The sequence below is a fragment of the Dipteris shenzhenensis genome, chromosome 25 (assembly GCF_047967505.1).
Source record: "Dipteris shenzhenensis isolate YYH24624 ecotype China chromosome 25, Dip_SZ_1.0, whole genome shotgun sequence".
In the NCBI taxonomy this organism is placed as follows: Eukaryota; Viridiplantae; Streptophyta; class Polypodiopsida; order Gleicheniales; family Dipteridaceae; genus Dipteris; species Dipteris shenzhenensis.
The window spans coordinates 30,744,136-30,757,407 of NC_141620.1; the positions used below are offsets into that span (position 1 = coordinate 30,744,136).

Sequence of the window (13,272 nt, forward strand, 5' to 3'; positions counted from 1 at the left end):
TTTTGTCCACATGTGCTTTCTCAGCCAATAGGGCCACATTGGTGGCCTCCAAACCGTCTATTTTTTCTATCAACACGAGGCAGATTTTGTTGAGGCATGTGAGTACTTCTGTAGTGCCTTTGTGAGCTGTCCCTTTAGAGAGGGCTGCCATGGCTGTCTCGAAAGCTAGTTTGCCCCATGTGTCTTCTACTCCCTCTCTTGTAGGCATGGGGTTTCAATCAAATAGTGCTTTTCTGCCCTTCCTTCAGGTCCACATCCCTGTCCCCAGTTTCATTGTAATGTGGCTGAGACCTTCTTTCACTTTTTTTTCTGCAACTTGAGGTCGAGGTGTGGAGGCGCAGCGAATGGAGCTGAGGACTTGGGGAGCTGTCCAAGGGATGGCGAAGTGGGCTGAGGGCTAGTGGAGGTGGCAAAGGGCTAGCGGGGTGGACTGAGGGCCTACGGGGTGGAGAGGCAAGCTGAGGTAGAAAGGTAGAGCAAGGCAGGTGTCATGTGCACGGATTGGTATCTGACGTGTACTGGGTACACAAGACTAGCTGAGGTAGCCTGGGGAAGCTTAGAGCTAGGCATGCTTGATTCTCGGGTTGACTGGCAAGGGTACGAACCAGTTAGAGATCAGAAGTCTTGTACCAAGGAGGTTGTTGACACTTGGTTGCACAAGTGGCAAGTACATTTTCAGTTTCACCCTTACCCGGATGACAAAGAAAATACAGCTTGCAGCAGGGTTTATGTCAGGAAAGGCTTTATTATGGTGGAAGGAACTCCGACCAAAGCCTGCAACATGGATAGAATTTGAAGGGGTCTTTAGGAAAGAGTTTCTGAAAAAGGAGGAAGATTACGATATCGTAGGCAAGCTCAAAGCTCTCGATATGTCCAAGCTGAATTTGACTTTTGAGGTTTATCTTCAGCGGTTTCGGGATTTGCAGAGCAGAGCTACAAGGATGGATCCAGTGACCTTGTTAGGTTTCTTTGTGGATGGTTTGCTTGACTCGTACAAGTTACAGATCAAGAATAACAAGTGTACCACTTTGCAAGAGGCTATGAATTACGCACCAATGTATGATGATACCATGGCCAGCGCAAAGGGAACCACAGTTGCCGCCACGGGTGGGAAGAACAAGAGGAAGTTCTTCCAATCTACCATTGGTACCGGGGAGTCGAAGTCTATAGACAACGCCTCCAAGAAACATTCGACTCAGGCGAAGAATGGTCGTGCCCGTTTCCTTCGTACATTGAAGCTAAAGAAAGAAGGACGTTGCTTCATATGTGAGGAGCGGGGTCACACTAGGAATGATTATCCTAAGCGCAAGAACCCGAAGCAAGCGTGGGGACCGAAGCTCCATGCCTATTCAGGTACCAAAGCTAAGGGAGCTAATCAACTTTTGATGACAAGTATTTCTGTAAATGTTATTACCTACCCACTTTCTTGTAATTGCACTTTTAATAATTCCCATGATCTTTTTCGAGTTTATGGAGAAGTTAGGGACCAAAGAGTTCACATTCTCTTTGACCCAGGCAGCTCTCACAACTTTGTTAATTACAAACTTGTGCAGAAGATGGGGCTGTCCACGATACCTAGCGATCACACCTACGAGGTGCAGCTTCCAGTTGGGAAGTAGTTTTGGGATTGCAAGATTGAAGCACTTTCTATCCGGATTCAAGACTACACAGCTGCTCTTACGTGCTATGTCATGCACTTGGAACATGTGGACTTGTTAATTGGAATAGAGTGGTTTAAAAACCACGATATTCGGATTGGATGGAAAGAACATACCCTTTTTTTTTTGGATAAGGACACCTAAATTTGTATTCAATGTGATAATATTTCCTCTTCTCAGGGACCTATTGTATCTTTGATGCAACTTCGGCATATAATAAACAGTTCTCATTATGATGTGTATGAGTGTGTTTTGATTCCGCTTTCTTCATTTGTTGTCTTTGTTAATAAGAAGAAAGATTTAAGTGTGTTTGAACACAATGAATTGAGAATGTTGTTGGATGATTTCATGGATGTATTCCTTGCTCAACTGCCTGAAGGTTTACCCCCAGAACGGGCAGTAGATCATCGCATAGATTTAGTTATTAGTGTTCCACCTTATAGGATGAGCGAGCTAAAGGAGGATGAGTTAGCTTCACAGCTACAAGATTATCTGAATATGGGCTATATCCGCCCAAGTAAATCACCTTCGGGAGTACCTGTCCTCTTAAGAAAGAAGAAAGATAATTCGTGGAGAATCTGTATAGATTATAAACGACTGAATAAAGTGATAATTAAGAATCGATACCCTCTTCCTCATTCCGATGATTTGATAGACTGCTTGGTCAGAGCGAAGTATTTCACTAAGATTGATTTGCGTACGGGTTATCACCAAATCCGTATCTATGCTAGACACATAGATAGAACTGCCTTCCAAACTAGGTATGGCCACTACGAGTTTCTCGTATTACCTTTTGGTTTGAACAATGCTCTTGCCACCTTCTAGCAAATGATGAATGATTTGTTCCGAGATTTTCTGGGCAAATTCGTTGTCGTGTTCTTAGATGACATCTTGGTATATAGCTTAACGCTAGTGGATCAGATTGGACACCTCTGGATTGTCTTAGTTTTTCTAAGACAGCATAAGCTTTATGCCAAGATGAGTAAATGTGACTTCTTTATGAAGGAGATCATTTACTTAGGACACATGATTTCTTCTGAAGGTATTAGCATTGATTTGGATCGTATCCAGAAGGTTTTATTATGGCCTGTCCCTTAGACTGTGAAACAACTTCGTTCTTTCCTAGGATTCACGGTTTTTCTATGGAAGTCTGTGCGTGATTATTCACACATCACGGCACCCCTGACCAACATAATGAAAGGTCTTGGATGCAGGTCTACTCAGTTGATCTCTTGGAATGATGCATTGAACAAGGCTTTGGAAACCTTGAAGTTAACTATCAAGGAAGCACCATGGTTCTTATCTGCAGAAAGTCTAGGATGGGAGCTCCATGGTTGACCAGGACTCAGGGATTGTGCCACCTACGGTACAGGCAGCGAGAGGTCAGTGGGGATGATTAGGAACAGCTTGCTATTCCGGAATAGAAATATATGTGTGCTATATTTTTCGGATCTTCGATCCAAGATTCTCTGGGAGTGTCATGATGCTCCTAGTGTTGGACATCCAGGTATACATCGGACTCTGTCTCTTGTGAAGCATACCTTTTATTGGCCTAAGATGCATGCATTTATTAAAAACTATGTGGTAGGTTGCCGGGTTTGTCAGGTTACTAGGGCAGAATGCCTTCGAAGCGGGTTTATTACAGCCATTGCAAATCTCAGCTAATAAACGAGAAAGTATTTCCATGGATTTTATTACCGGTTTGCCTAGAACGCGCAAGGGTCATGACTCCATTTGGGTCATAGTGGACTGTATGACAAAAATGGCTAGATTCTTACCTACTAGAACAATCATCTCAGCTGTTCAGCTGGCTCACGAGTTTGTGGACCACTTGTTTAAGTTGTATGGTTTGCCCTTTGACATAGTCAGCGACAGAGACTCGAAGTTTACAAGTAGCTTCTGGACACTTGTTTTTGAGAAGTTGGAAACTACTCTAAGTATGAGTTCCTCAGATCATGCACAATCTAATGGCAGTACAGAGAAGGTCAACCAATTGGTTGAAGATATGCTTCGGGCATATGTTTCTAAGAGACAATCTTCAAGGGAAGATTATCTACCTATGATAGAATTTGCTTATAACAGTGCAAAGCATTCGAGTACTAGTTATAGTCCTTTTATGCTTATGTACGGGTTTCAATCGAAGTCACTAGTTATGGTTGGGTTAAAGGGAATCCAAAATGATGCTGCAAAGACTTTTTTGCAAGACATGCAAGCAATGTTGCAGTTTGCCATGGAGTCTATTAAAAGTGCCCAAGATCGTGACAGATTTTATTCTAATATACATTGTTCACCTAGAGAGTTCTCTGAAGGAACGATGGTATATTTACGTATTCCCAAGGAATCCAAGAGCCTAAGTATTGGTTTGGTTTCGAAGTTATCTACTAGATAGTGTGGTCCGTTTAAGGTTATTAAAAGAATTGGACCAGTTGCATATAGACTAGAATTGCCTCCTGATGTTAAAGTACATCCAGTATTTCATGTCAGTAGACTGAAAGAGTTACTGGGTATGGATGATCAACTTGTTTCTCCTCAAGAAATAATAGAAGTTAGAGATTTGACTTTTATTCCACACGAACCTGAGAGTATTCTTGAATTTCGTGAAAGACAGATTCGTAATAGAACTATCACGGAATAAAAGATCAAGTGGAAGGATCGTGTTGAGGAGGATGCAACATGGGAGACATTACAAAACCTCCAGAGGACATTCTCGGTTTTTTAGTGAACTCAGGAGTGAGTTCTTAGAGGAGCGGAAGTATGTCATGTGCACGGATTGGTATCTGACGTGTATTGGGTACACAAGACTAGCTCAGGTAGCTTGGGGAAGCTTAGAGCTAGGTAGGCTTGATTCTCGGGTTGAGTGGCAAGGGTATGAAGCAGTTAGACGTCTTTGCTATTTTTGGCGCTTGGGGCCCGAGTCTGTATAAGAAGCCCAGAGATTCAGTTCTTAGTGAGCCGATAGGAGCAAGTCTCATTCCCAGGTGCTAGGTCTGATCCTGGATTGAGTCATTCCCAGGTGCTAGGTCCTGCAGCAGATCCTAAGCTTCACATCGCCACTTGGTGGTATGGGACACCAGACTGGTTAGGAGTTCGTGGTGGTATGGGACACCAGACTGGTTGGGAGTTCGTGCCAGTAGCTCAGCTCATGGCTCGGAGGGGACATCTCTTGATTCGGGTTCGCATCCCGTAGATGTGATGGTTGGGTGGTGAGCAGCCTGCTCAGTTTCCTCACGTTTGGTGTGTTTTTGTGTTTTCTTGCAGATTAGAGGTTTCAGGAGTGCTGGTGTCTTGTCAGCAGGGAGGCAAGGTGAAAGGGGGGAGCAGCAAGGGACGGGGTCGTGCAGTGACAGGGTAGTGGTGCAGCAAAGCGGGGCAGCAGAGCAGAGCAGCAGCGTCGCCCGCGGCAGCTGCAGCAGCGTTGAGAATAGCAATCCCCATACTCTCTGACTCGCCATGGCAGCTTGCTGCATCCAGAAAAAGCAATCCCCATACTCTCTGACTCGGTACAGATATGTGATAACCTGAAATGCAGCATCTAGCTGTAATGGAGATGACGAAACTCAGCCTGAATGATCTGGTGAGGAATGGATGGCTTACTGCGAATCATCCGTGATAGCATGAGAACTTGTAGCCGTTCCACCCGCGTCCACTCTGTGTCCGATAAGTTTGGCCCGCAACAAGGGCTGCCATACATTCCGGCTGTGTGGACCAAGGAGTCAAAGAGCAGCCCCTTGGTCCGTGGATTCTGAAAGTGCGAGCGGAAGCATTGCCTCTCTAGTCTGGCCAATGAAGCGTATCCTTTGCCCAAGTGTGTCCGCATCGCGGGTCTCATAGTGAAGATGTGTCCGGAGAAGACACTCCCATGGTACGTGTATGATGAAACTATCTCAATAGGTGACCCATCAAACGTGAACTGCTCCTCGTGCATGACGGTTGGAGATGTATTGAAGATCATAACCTTGGTTTTACCTAGGTCGACCTTCAGATCATGAGACTCACAAAAGGATTGAGGTGCGTTAAGGTGTCTCTGGAGACCCTTTCCAGAGGAAGATAGAAGAGCCACGTCATATGCATAAAGCAATATCTTGATCAACGTGCCAGCAAGAGAGCAACCATCCCCTCCTAATGTCTGCATCATAGTCTTGAGCTCGTCTATGTAAAGGCCAAATAGGGTAGGTGATAAAGGACACCCCTGTTTGATCCCAATAGTGCTCATGATCTCGTCTATCCACCCAGATTGTGCTCGCGGGGGGAGAGAGAGAGAGAGAGAGAGAGAGAGAGAGAGAGAGAGAGAGAGAGAGGTCCATGGGAGGCCTCACGGGCCTATGGGACAAAGTACACAAAAAAGTGAACTCATACAAGTCTCAGTGGACTGAAGCAAAGGGCACGCTAGGACCTTTGCTGAGTACTGATCTATTTTAACAAAAGCATAATCATGAATAGAAATAGTCAAGTGTAACCAGAAACAGAATCAGAAACTGTAGCCAGGTACAATCATGGCTCTTTGGTCGGCTGCGAACATGTCTCGTATTTGTGTCAGTCGAGAGCTGTTTCACGCTATGGTGGGAGACATGGTCTCCTCGCTCTGTGAACTCTCTAAGCTATGTCCAGAGTCACCCCTCATCTCTGTCGGTCCCCATTGAGGAAGGCTGTGATAGGTTGGACCTCAATAGAGTATACTCTGAGGATCCTTTGTCGCACGTGTAGTCTCTGTGTCCCTCTCTTGCTGGTACCATGTCGGCTGCTGATCCAGACTGCTTCCATGTCGGCTAGCTCCTCCTCCACTCCACTGTGTCTTGGGGCTTACTCAAATTTATAGAATTCTGTGATGCGTTGCTGTGCCCGATCATCCTCTATTTCTTGTGGTGGTCCGGCAATCCTCTGCTACTCTCTGATCTATCTCAGTAGTGTGTGCCTGTGCCGACACTTCTCCATCAGATAGAGCCCGATACAGGCTTGGTCATGGAAATGGCTCAGTCGTGGTAAAGGGTCGAAGCCACTCTCCTCTAGGTAGAGACAATGGTAGCGCCCTCGGATCTCGTAGTAGGTTGGGCAACCACAAAGAAAATGCTACTCTGTCTCAACCACCCTTAGCATACATAACATGCAGATCCGTTGCTCTCTGGGTATACTTGTTGCTCTCCTAGCCTCGATCCTCAACTGATGGGACGAAACCCGCATCTGACCAATGGCAATCCTGAGTGCATGGGAGGCTCGTCTGTCCTCGAGATACTGGGGTCTGATGATGAATCCCTCCTCTGATACTCTCAAGAAGTGGTCACGGTAGAACTGGGTCTTGGTGGGGAGCTCCTGGTCCTCCCCCCAAGTCCAGGATGTATGAAGGTGGAGGAGGTCTAACCGTATGATACGGTTGATCTCATCTTGTGAGGCGCATCCATGCTGTATTGAAAGCGGGGAAGCATGTCCATCTGGATACCATGTTTGACAAGCGATGTAGATATGCGTGCATACCATGTGTCTGCCCTGCACTCTGTTAGCCGTCTAGATGACTCTAGGGCCAACCTCCGAAGTCTCTAGTGGGGTGAGTTCCAGACTTTGTGGATGAAAGTCATAGTCTGGATGATGGCATCAACCTGGAGAGGTGTCATGGCGAACTCTGCATGTACTATCTCATGATGGACTGAGGGCCTACATCGAATTATCCTGGACCCCATCGTCACCTATAGCCTCTCGAAGTTCCTCTTGTCTATTCTCGAAAGATCACATTCTTAGAAGGGTGTTGCATACATGGCAGTCAGTCGTACCAGTGTTAAAAAGCCAGCCCTTCGATACACCAAGTCTTTTTCAACAGTTTGTTCTTCTCATCTATTAATCTTATGATTGTCTCTTGTGACCTCTCTTTCGGTGGATCCTAGAACTGCGCCTGCAAGCACTGTCGGTCTAGTCTAGCCAAAGCATGACGCCCTCATGTGAGTTGTGCTTGGGCTGCATGGGTCATCGTGAAGATGGGCCCTGTGAAGACTTCTCCCAAATATGTGTGCGACTGCACTATCTCCACTGGCCCGCCACGATAGGTGAAACTAAGTTGGCGAACCACTGCTCGTGAGGTGTTGAAGATCATAACCTTAGTTTTCTCAAGGTTGACCGTTAGGTCTCTCTCTCTGCAGAACACCTCTAATGCCTCCAGATATCTCTGTACCCCCTTTGCCGAAGAGGATATAAGGACTATATCATCAGTGTATAGCAATATCTATATGAGGAGATCACCCAGTAATGAACCCTTGCCTCCTAGGCGATCTATGAAAGATGTGATGTCATTGATGTATAGCCCAAACAGAGTCGATGAGAGAGGGCAGCCTTGCTTCACTCCAATTGTGCTCTCGACCCAGTTTCATAGACCGCATGGAGCACGGACCCTACATCTGACTGAGTCATATAAGATCATCACTCCCGAGATCTCAACGTCTTTGGCATTTGCATCTCATGTAGTCTCTTGATCATACGGGATCGTGGGATAGTGTCGAAAACCTTTCGAAAGTCTACGAAAGATGTGTAGACTTTCTGATGCTTGAACCTCACCTCCTCAATGACAGCCCTCTGAGTGAAAATGTCGTCTAGAGTAGAATGCTGCTTCTTGAATGATGCTTGCCCTAGTGCTCGTTGCCCCCATGCCTCTGTAGGATTGTTGATCTGCCTCTCTAGTATTATCCATAGATCTTGGCCAATGTGTGGCCCATCGTGAGGGTGCGATAGTTCCCAGTGTCCATGAGGTCTTCTGCTTTGTGTATCGGTACGATAGTGGTGGTGCTCAATGCTTGTTAGAAGCCGTGACAAACTGCAAGGTTAAACATATGTGCAAGAACCGGGGCTAGAACCTCGCGTCCATGTGCGAAATGCTCTATCTGGAGGCCCTCATGATCCTGTGCTTTCTGGTTGTGAAGCCGGCGAAGTGCAGGTTGCATATTTTGTGTAGCGAATAGATGGCAGGTGGTGGGCTTGGGCATAGAGGACATGTCTGGCAATGTCTGCCTTGGGACATCATATATTGAACATGCATAAGTGTGCCACAATCTTGGATCAATGATGGGGATGGGTGGCTTCCCTTCCGAAAGAAGTCCGCATCAGATGTGGCATGTGTAGCTGGCTTGCCAGCAAGCCTCGATCGAGGTAGAGGCTCGGTCCGGTGAAAAAGCACAGTACCTCGATCGAGGTATTGGCTAGGCTCGGTTGTGCTCGTGTGTGATTTTCATTGGAGCTTATACCTCGATCGAGGTATTGGAGACCGAAGCAAAACCTTTGTATTTTCACTCGAGTGGGTGTCACACTCACCCGAAAGTGGTCCGAAAGTGGACACCCTTAGCTTGCTACCTCCCCTTTAACTGAAGCACATCTTGAAGCTATCCCAAAGATTACATTGTAAGATTTGGATCAAGGTCTTTAGCTACTCATTTATGCCTTGTGTATTCAGTTTCAAAATAATATGACGGTGTGTCAGCCGTTGAAAGATCCAGTGTGCCTTATGTGACGTCAACTGACCCAAGGATCACTCTCGTGTGAGGTGGGCTCGCATCTCTGTGCACTCATCATCAAACCAGGGGTTTTGAGGCATCTTCCCATCTCTTACCCGTGAAGATCGAGTCGTAGGAAATGATATGGTGGCAACATCCTGTATCACTGTGACAAGGGTGGCTGAAGCGTGGGCAAGGTCCAAATCATCCTCCAGTAGGGCCAGAAGCTCTCTGGCTAAGTGACACAGATACAGTGGATCAAGGGCACAGTCAAAGTGGTTCTGGGTACGGGCTGCGGTAGGAACTCTCCCTATGACTGGTGTAGTAGCAAGAACACTGAAGGCCAGATATGAGTGATCGGCTCCGAGTGGGGGGGGGGGGGGGTGTACAGTGAGGTCATGTATCCGTGAGATAAAAGCCAATGGGTCCTAGTAGGTAGTCCACTATGCTAGTCCCACCTCCATGTGGGGAACATGTAAATCCCCCAGATGGTCGCCATCTCTGAAGGCCATTGTAGATGATGAGATCGTGAACAGCTTCCAGCTCAAGTAGGTGTCGCTCGTATGCTGTCACATGTGAGGTATCTGCAGAATGTCTCCGAATCCCAAGATTTGCTGCATCTAACTCCGGCATCATGTCAGGGTCTCTCTCATATGTGAATCCAAGTAAGCCCACTTGCCTATCCCTCGTCCTTGCATTGAAATCCCCTGGAAGGAGGGTGTCTCCCTGCTTGGAGAACTCTATGGGCTGTGTCCCTCTATAGTGACATCATGAGCATATGATGATATTTCTAGAGGGTTAGTAGCATACTGCAAAGAAGATTGGTCGGGCATCTAGCAGCGGTATTCGTATCCACATATGACGTGCATGTTTCTCTTTTCGTACCTGAGATAGGAGTGGTCTCAAGTGTGTCTTTTCAAGACAGCTACACCTCTAGAGCCTCGTACTCCACTATCTCTTCCAGTTCTCTCCTATGAGCTGACTCCCAAATGTACCTTGTCACTTTGGAGGTCAACCTTGGCAAGACCAAGGTCATGATCTTTAACACCTCTCGAGCAAACATGCAACGGAAGCAGTTCACTTTCGGTGGGTCACCAGTTGAGATCGTATCCTCGTACACTTACTTGGGGGTGATCTTCTCCGGCCCGATCTTCACGATGAGACCAGCGATGCAGGCCAGACTGAGTAGGGGATACGCCTCACTGGCTCGGCTAGAGAGACAATGCTTCCACTCCCACTTCCAGGACCCTCGGACCAAGGCTCTTCTCTTCGATTCCTTGGTCCGACCAGTCGGTATGTATGGCAGCCCTTGTTGGGGACCTGACATGTCCGAGATAGAGTGGACACGGGTGGAGCGCCTGCAGATCCTCATCCTCTCACGGATGATCCGGGGGAAACCGTCTGTACCACATCACATCATTCAGGCCGAGTTTGGTGCTTCTCCACTCCAGCTAGATGCAGCCTTTCAGACCATCACATATCTACACCGGGTTAGATCATATGTGGACTGCACATCAGGGAGATAGAGGTTGCCAAGGTTGGCTCTCGATTCCTCCATGAGGTTGGCAGCAGAGGGAGACAAGCGATGATGGTATGCACGGACTTGCAGATGGTTTGTGAGACTAGGGTTTCACATCGATAGGATACCTCCTTTTCAGTACAGTTTAGATGCCCCTCCGGTACTCCCGCCCACTGTCTCGATTGGGCCACACACCAACCAGGTCATTCGAGAGGATCTCCTGCAGCTACACACCTTTAGGACCTGGTTGGAGCCGAGGGAGTCCAGTGTTGTGCGATTGTCAGGAGGTTGAGTTGGAGGAGCATTTTTATTTTTAGGTGCCCAATGTACTACGAGATCCGAGGTTGCTACCACTGTCTCTTCAGATATAGCTCCGGGCTCCTTTCAAGATTGCTCGCCTACCCATATTAGAGATGCCTCACTACCTTCATTCACGAGGGGGTCCGACACAGAGAGTACTTACTCAGGCAACGGGGCTTGGCCACATCATGAGACACCTCTCAGAGCAGGATCATAGAGTTCTTCCCATCGAGTGACATTGATCGTCCAGTCTCTAGCCCGACCCCGACCCGACAACCGCAGCACGACAGACGAGACATCGAGGGGACACAGAGATCACTCTAGGGGACCTCCCGTCATTGTTTAGACTTGGGATACGTCCCACGAGAGTCACTGTGGCTCTAGTCTTGCGTCGAGCCTTGTCTAGGAGACCGAGACAGACGGCATCCCTTGACGGCCGCCAGCTTTGCATCACCGGTCGGCTATGCACCAGCCAGGGTGACATGACATACGGAGGATTCCGCTCCGCTCCAGTCTTTTTCTTTTCATTGTTACATCCAGATTTATTTGATTATGTATGATCAGACTTAGGATTCAGCACGGGTGATGATGCTCGTTTCAGTAGCTCCACCCTTACTGTGATTTGTATCAAGTTTTCTTTCAGTCTCATAGACCCATCAGTCTTCCAAAGACTCTAATAAATTTATCTTTCTTTCTTTCTCCTGTGTCTTAGTGTAAAAGATGATGTCTCTGTCTGTATATGTCTCTAAGAAGCCCCAGGGTCAAACCAGAGGGTGCCATTGCAATTCCACACCTCAATCTTCAGCTTACTGTGTGCTCTCATCTCGTGGGTCTCACACCGTCATGTGTTGTTCATTTCACCTTCTGTCTGTTCACCTCTTTCTGCCCTCTCTGGGATGATCACCTTCCCGCCGCTCTGTAGGCTTCCCATTTTCCTTTTGGCCCTGCTGCCATAACTCTTACCATCCCCTCCCTCCCGTGCTCTTGTTGTAGGAGTGTGAGATGATCATCCAAATAAATTTTGGTGCCCTTCAGTGTCCATGAGGGTGGCTCTATCATTTGCTGTCCACAATTTAATCAGCATGAGCCTTGTCGGTACATCTGCCTTACCCACTCTCCAAGCTGATTCACAAGTGAGGTTGACACCCATCTTTTCAAATAAAGCCTTGGCATCTGACATGGGGGTATCTCCCACCGTTAGGCGTCCTCTTACTAGTACATTCATAGCCTTGGTGTTACGCCTCTTTTCCTCCTCTAGAGTTTCAGAAATGAGCTCTTTTTTGGGTGCGGTTGTGCCTATTTTCAGTACATCCTTCCATGCAAGCATATCTGCCTTCCCCTTCGTGATTTGTTGTGCGAACTCAGCATGTTTCCCCTGCATAGTGGCTTGTAAGGCTGCCATTTCTTTATTTAGCTGCTCATTCTCCGATTTCAGCTCATCAATGAGCTTACATCCCCCTTCTAAGGTCCCCTTTCTGTCCTTGAACTGCTTCATTTGCTCTTTGATAAGGTTCAGTTCTTCTTGGATAGGTGGCTGAAGCTCCTCTTCCTCCCAATGTGCACCTGCGTTGAACTTCTCATTCTCATCTTTGAGAGTGGCGACTTGGACTTCTAGTATTTCAATTTGGGAGGCAAGAGAGTTGGTTTTCTGATCAAGCATTCGAGTTACCTCTTTGGGCCATTTCGTTTGCATTTTCGCTTGCCATTTCTTCATATCATATTGTAATTGGGCACGTTGGTTGGAGAGCTCATCGTTCCTGCTTTCCCCTAGTTTCTTTTGTATGCATTCAATCTCAGTATCCTGAAATTTACACACCTCCTTGATTGTTGATACACATCCTTTGATGTTCTTGTCTTCTATTTTCTCCGATTTGGTCTAGATGACACTATACTTGTGCTCCTTTTCGCCTGTTGTTTTCTGGTCCTGTGGGCTCCCCATTTATCCCATTTGGCCTCTTTCTTGATCAGTGCTGACGGGCTGTTCTGTATTTGCAGGTACGATCAGTTGGAGAGGCTTGTAGCAGCCCCCCCGTGCGGGGTAGGTGGGGTAGTTCCGTTAAGAAGTTTGTCGGGGCAGGCAATGTACCTACCGAGGGCCCTGTAGGGGCTACTCCTAGCAGCCAAAAGGGCTGCTGAGCTACCACCTATCTTGCAGCAGTTCCACGCAGGGGCGCAAAAGTGCCAGCACCATGACGGAGCATACAGCAGCAGCAGGGGGACTGTGAACAGCCCAGTGGGCTGTAAGCAGTCCCTTAGAGCGATCCCGTGGGGCAGATCGGCAGGGACCTGGTCCCGTGGAGCAGAGAGACCCCCCAGCGATGCAGGAGGG

General features: G+C 47.4%; 1 protein-coding gene across 2 annotated transcripts in view; it reads left to right on the forward strand.

Annotated features, from left to right (window-relative positions):
• Positions 1-13,272, forward strand: part of LOC147885741 (callose synthase 9-like) — a 273,087-nt gene that overhangs the window by 185,087 nt on the left and 74,728 nt on the right. The window lies entirely within an intron of this gene.